Here is a 6,943-nt window from a genome sequence, read left to right on the forward strand (position 1 = left end):
CGCTGAAGGGTGGGATTGGATGGTGTTCAGAGATAGCTGGGAGGGGTTGAGGGGAGCGCTGAAGGGTGGGATTGGATGGTGTTCAGAGATAGCTGGGAGGGGTTGAGGGGAGCGCTGAAGGATGGGACTTGATGGTATTCAGAGATAGCTGGGAGGGGTTGAGGGGAGCGCTGAAGGGTGGGATTGGATGGTGTTCAGAGATAGCTGGGAGGGGTTGAGGGGAGCGCTGAAGGGTGGGATTGGATGGTGTTCAGAGATAGCTGGGAGGGGTTGCGGGGAGCGCGGAAGGGTGGGACTGGATGGTGTTCAGAGATAGCTGGGAGGGGTTGAGGGGAGCGCTGAAGGGTGGGACTAAAAATAACAAAAAAAGAAGATAATTAAAGTAAATTGTGTCCGTAAAATGTATATAGTGTGTATCCACAGGAAATAAAAGCCTAAGTACTGTTGTCCATTAGTTTACTACAATTAGGGGAGGGATTATAGGGTTAAGGGAAAATAATAAAGACGGAAAATACATAAAAATATATATTTACCAAAAAATATGTGGGAGATTAGAAATAATGCAGCTAATTACATTGATAGAATCCACAATCTATCTGCAATATTAAAGCTGATGTACCCCCTAAAATATATATATATATATACAAAAAATACTGACCAAGCATACCAATTGCATTTTGCCTCCTTATGATCACTGTAGACTAATGTGAAACAATATGGCAGAAAACTGATAATCATAGTAACATGTCAGGGATTTAAATCTAACCCTTGGTAGGTCTTGCATGACCACTAGTTTTTTTAACACACTGCAACTGAGATCAAGGTAAGCAGGTTTGCTCTAAAATTCAGGTGCTGAGGACAGTGCAACCAGGATTATGGAAACTAGGTTTAGCACCTACATTTCTTACTTGATATAAACGTATTCATAATTGAGGTCAATAAAGTGTTGATAGCGGTGAAGAGTGATTGATTGGGATTGAGCCTGCCTAGGTTGTAAGGTCAGAGAGGAAGATGGGAAACGAAAGGGCCCAAAATCTGTCCACGTTGCAAAGATCATTCATTAGCAAATTACACGTTTTTGTATGGGAGGCAATGAGAGATTGACGAATTTAGTCAAGATAAAAATTAATTGCTATTTTGATGGCTTATTTGATCTCATAGAGGTTCCGTAATGCTTAGGTTGTCACGGGTGTACTGATTTAAAAGTATAATGCAAGTGACATCCTGGCAACTTTGAGAAACTTTATATTGGAGTTGTCGTTGTTGAAATTCGAGACGGCCAATGAATCAACGTTGAACCAACGTGGAGTAGACGTTGAAGTCTGTGCTCAGTGGGAGGTGGATGATGTCAACACCCCTCATCTAATATTCAAATAACAAGATGTATCCACAAATCCAAAGAGAGGAATAAGTGTGAGCTTGACAGCCCGACGTTCCACTCTGTGGACAACAAATCCCATTGTTTGGATGGGAGACACAAGCATTTGCTCATTATATCCAGTATCTCTGGTAGGGTTCAAAACATTATCTCCCATTTTTTGCCTACAGAACACTACCATGAATTGCATTGATGCACCTTTTAATAAACAAAACATTTCACATGAAGGAAATTCCATTGTTTCAAATAAGAGCAGCACAGCAATAGCATGCCTACATTTTCACTCCAAATGAATGTATTTTTCAAGCTTTCTGCTCAGGTCTTTGTATTGACACTTTTAGACTTTGCCAAAACTCAGTTCACTGGTTGTCATCTTCTGGCCATTCCAGGTAGGTCCTAGAGTTCATGTCCTTTCACAGCTTACAGAGCCTTTTGGGGACGGTTTCCTTGGCAATGGGCTCCAGCAGTTTCAACCTGTCGTTTTTAAATCTAACAGTCTGAAGTGGGAATAGTCCAGCTCGTACTCACACAAAGTTCTGGGAGAGGACAAAGAGTGTCCCGTGGCTCTTCTCTATGGTGTCCATGATGTTGTCCAAGATCCACCTATCGGGCAGGAAGTCCCTCTTGTGGAGGTAGATCCGTAATGGCTGTTGCACTTGCTCAAGCTCTGGGACCAGATGCTCCTCCTCCCACCCAGATCTCTCTCACTATAGGTTACAAAGGCATCGTAGCCGACAGTCGCCTCTCTTGAGAACTGGCCTCCTTTTAGCTCTCAGCCATACCCAGGTCATTTTTAGGTACCACAGGGCATCGCAATTGTAACACAGACATCCAGACACAGGAAAGACCATGAGAATGCTAGTGCAAAGAAGGGACAGGAATAATGTTGCGTGGTACTCAAACACTAATAACAGAGCGTTTACGATGGGCATCCCTCTCACCGCGTCAGGTGACTCGCATTCATAGGCCCCAGATCCATCTTCTAAGGTGGGTAGATGAAAGCCACAAAGTCACACGAACATACGAATGTGTTGGTACCAGCCTCCAGAACCCTTAGTTTGTTGTATCCCTCCAAGTCATCACAGCTAAAGGAGCAAAGGGCATGGTTGCGAATGGAGAAAACCTCCAGACAAAGGTACAACTTTCCATCCATCAAACTCAAGATCTTGTTGCCAGAGAAGTACAACTCAGTAAGGAGAGGAAGTTCAATGTTTAACGTGCAAACTCTTTGGAAGGCAAAGGGTTGCCATTGTTAAGTGGGAGGACGAGAGGTTCAAGCTGAGACTTGGAGGCCAGACGCAGCTGTCAAGTATGCTATGGAAAACATTCCAACTCAAGTCGATGGTGGTCAACTTGTCCAGTTTCCTGAAAAGGTGATTGTTGAAAGATTGCAGATTGTGTCTGCTGATGTTCAGGGTCCTAAGCCCCCAAAGTACACCCTTGCCATAGCACAGCATCTCTTGCATTGTCTGATCATTGAATAGGTTTACACTAATGTCCATACTCCAGTCTGGAAACATCCTCAGAGGTTACACAAGGAGTGGTGTAAACTATACTATTGATCACCGATAATTTTCGCAGCACTTGTAGAATACGTACCAGACAAAATATGGGAGGGAAATTATAGAATTGAGGAATATCTACATTTGTAAGAAAAGCAGTCTCTGGGTATTTTTGGTATTTTATTAGGATCCCCATTAGCTGTTGCAAAAGCAGCAGCTACTCTTCCTAGGGTCCACACAAAAAAACCTGGAACATGACACAGAATGACATAATACAGAACATTAATAGACAAGAACAGCTCAAGGACAGAATCACATAAAACATGTTAAAAGGCACACATTGCCTACATATCAATGTATACACACAAACTATCTAGGTCAAATAGGGGAGAGGCATTGTGCAGTGAGGTGTTGCTTTATCTGTTTTTTTTAAACCAGATTTGCTGTTTATTTGAGCAATTTGAGATAGAAGGAAGTTCCATGCAATAAGGGCTCTGTATAATAATGTACGCTTCCTTGAATTTGTTCTGGATTTGGGGACTGTGAAAAGATCCCTGGTGGCATAAGCATGTGTGTCAGAGCTGTGTGTAAATTGACTATGCAAACAATTTGGGATTTTCAACACATTGTTTCTTATAAAAAGAAGAAGTGATGCAGTCAGTCTCTCCTCAACTCTTAGCCAAGAGAGACTGGCATGCCTAGGTGAGGCTTGTCTCCACTGCCCCAATGGCCAGTCAGAATAAATGTGGAAACATCTACCTCAATATAGGACAGCATTGAGTTTGTAATTCAATAAAAGCTATGTCGAAAACACTGACATCTCTATGAACAATGTTTCTCACACCTTTGTATTTTACTGCCCAAAACCCCCCCATTGTCATTGCTTTGTGAATCTGTCTCTGTGAAAATGAATGTTGTGTTGGGATATGAAATATACATGGATCAACTAGATTCAGCCGCAGGCCTATTTTATCTTTAATGGACGGTAGGGCCGGAATATAATTACAAATAATTTGTAGACTACAAATTGACCGCAAGAAGCCCAAACATATGTTTGACTAAAAAAATATTCATTTTAAACCTTGGTTATATTTGTACACGATCACGTGTCTCTATTATGCGTGGGAATGTGTACTTCCGGCGCCGACAGAGATGGCCGCCTCGCTTCGCGTTCCTAGGAAACTATGCAGTTTTTTGTTTTTTTACGTGTTATTTGTTACATTAGTACCCCAGGTCATCTTAGGTTTCATTAAATACAGTCGAGAAGAACTACTGAATATAAGATCAGCATCAACTCACCATCAGTACGACCAAGAATATGTTTTTCGCGACGCGGATCCTGTGTTCTGCCTTACAAACAGGACAACGGAGTGGATCCTATGCAGCGACCCAAAAAAACGACTCCGAAAGAGAGGGAAACGAGGCGGTCTTCTGGTCAGACTCCGGAGACGGGCACAGCGCGCACCACTCCCTAGCATTCTTCTTGCCAATGTCCAGTCTCTTGACAACAAGGTTGATGAAATCCGAGCAAGGGTAGCATTCCAGAGGGACATCAGAGACTGTAACGTCCTTTGCTTCACTGAAACATGGCTCACTGGAGAGACGCTATCCGAAGCGGTGCAGCCAACGGGTTTCTCCACACATCGCGCTGACAGAAACAAACATCTTTCTGGTAAGAAGAGGGGCGGGGGCGTATGCCTCATGGCCAACGTGACATGGTGTGATGAAAGAAACATACAGGAACTCAAATCCTTCTGTTCACCTGATTTAGAATTCCTCACAATCAAATGTAGACCGCATTATCTACCAAGAGAATTCTCTTCGATTATAATCACAGCCGTATATATCCCCCCCCAAGCAGACACATTGATGGCTCTGAACAAACTTTATTTAACTCTCTGCAAACTGGAAACAATTTATCCGGAGGCTGCATTCATTGTAGCTGGGGATTTTAACAAGGCTAATCTGAAAACAAGACTCCCCAAATTTTATCAGCATATCGATTGCGCAACCAGGGGAGGAAAGACCTTGGATCATTGTTACTCTAACTTCCGCGACGCATATAAGGCCCTGCCCCGCCCCCCTTTCGGAAAAGCTGACCACGACTCCATTTTGTTGATCCCTGCCTACAGACAGAAACTAAAACAAGAGGCTCCCACGCTGAGGTCTGTCCAACGCTGGTCCGACCAAGCTGACTCCACACTCCAAGACTGCTTCCATCACGTGGACTGGGAGATGTTTCGTATTGCGTCAGATAACAACATTGACGAATACGCTGATTCGGTGTGCGAGTTCATTAGAACGTGCGTTGAAGATGTCGTTCCCATAGCAACGATTAAAACATTCCCTAACCAGAAACCGTGGATTGATGGCAGCATTCGTGTGAAACTGAAAGCGCGAACCACTGCTTTTAATCAGGGCAAGGTGTCTGGTAACATGACCGAATACAAACAGTGCAGCTATTCCCTCCGCAAGGCTATCAAACAAGCTAAGCGCCAGTACAGAGACAAAGTAGAATCTCAATTCAACGGCTCAGACACAAGAGGCATGTGGCAGGGTCTACAGTCAATCACGGACTACAGGAAGAAATCCAGCCCAGTCACGGACCAGGATGTCTTGCTCCCAGGCAGACTAAATAACTTTTTTGCCCGCTTTGAGGACAATACAGTGCCACTGACACAGCCTGCAACGAAAACATGCGGTCTCTCCTTCACTGCAGCCGAGGTGAGTAAGACATTTAAACGTGTTAACCCTCGCAAGGCTGCAGGCCCAGACGGCATCCCCAGCCGCGCCCTCAGAGCATGCGCAGACCAGCTGGCCGGTGTGTTTACGGACATATTCAATCAATCCCTATACCAGTCTGCTGTTCCCACATGCTTCAAGAGGGCCACCATTGTTCCTGTTCCCAAGAAAGCTAAGGTAACTGAGCTGAACGACTACCGCCCCGTAGCACTCACATCCGTCATCATGAAGTGCTTTGAGAGACTAGTCAAGGACCATATCACCTCTACCTGACACCCTAGACCCACTCCAATTTGCTTACCGCCCAAATAGGTCCACAGACGATGCAATCTCAACCACACTGCACACTGCCCTAACCCATCTGGACAAGAGGAATACCTATGTGAGAATGCTGTTCATCGACTACAGCTCGGCATTCAACACCATAGTACCCTCCAAGCTCGTCATCAAGCTCGAGACCCTGGGTCTCGACCCCGCCCTGTGCAACTGGGTACTGGACTTCCTGACGGGCCGCCCCCAGGTGGTGAGGGTAGGCAACAACATCTCCTCCCCGCTGATCCTCAACACTGGGGCCCCACAAGGGTGCGTTCTGAGCCCTCTCCTGTACTCCCTGTTCACCCACGACTGCGTGGCCACGCACGCCTCCAACTCAATCATCAAGTTTGCGGACGACACAACAGTGGTAGGCTTGATTACCAACAACGATGAGACGGCCTACAGGGAGGAGGTGAGGGCCCTCGGAGTGTGGTGTCAGGAAAATAACCTCACACTCAACGTCAACAAAACTAAGGAGATGATTGTGGACTTCAGGAAACAGCAGAGGGAACACCCCCCTATCCACATCGATGGAACAGTAGTGGAGAGGGTAGCAAGTTTTAAGTTCCTCGGCATACACATCACAGACAAACTGAATTGGTCCACTCACACAGACAGCATTGTGAAGAAGGCGCAGCAGCGCCTCTTCAACCTCAGGAGGCTGAAGAAATTCGGCTTGTCACCAAAAGCACTCACAAACTTCTACAGATGCACAATCGAGAGCATCCTGGCGGGCTGTATCACCGCCTGGTATGGCAACTGCACCGCCCTCAACCGTAAGGCTCTCCAGAGGGTAGTGAGGTCTGCACAACGCATCACCGGGGGCAAACTACCTGCCCTCCAGGACACCTACACCACCCGATGTCACAGGAAGGCCATAAAGATCATCAAGGACATCAACCACCCGAGCCACTGCCTGTTCACCCCGCTATCATCCAGAAGGCGAGGTCAGTACAGGTGCATCAAAGCTGGGACCGAGAGACTGAAAAACAGCTTCTATCTCAAG

The 6,943-nt window shown here is 45.7% G+C and overlaps 1 pseudogene; it reads right to left on the reverse strand.

The window, feature by feature from the left end:
* Positions 1-1,599: 1,599 nt before the first annotated feature.
* Positions 1,600-2,357, reverse strand: LOC149975167 (toll-like receptor 2; annotated as a pseudogene).
* Positions 2,358-6,943: the final 4,586 nt, after the last annotated feature.

The sequence above is a fragment of the Oncorhynchus mykiss genome, chromosome 19 (genome assembly GCF_057628025.1).
Source record: "Oncorhynchus mykiss isolate SJ-2025 chromosome 19, ASM5762802v1, whole genome shotgun sequence".
NCBI lineage: Eukaryota > Metazoa > Chordata > Actinopteri > Salmoniformes > Salmonidae > Oncorhynchus > Oncorhynchus mykiss.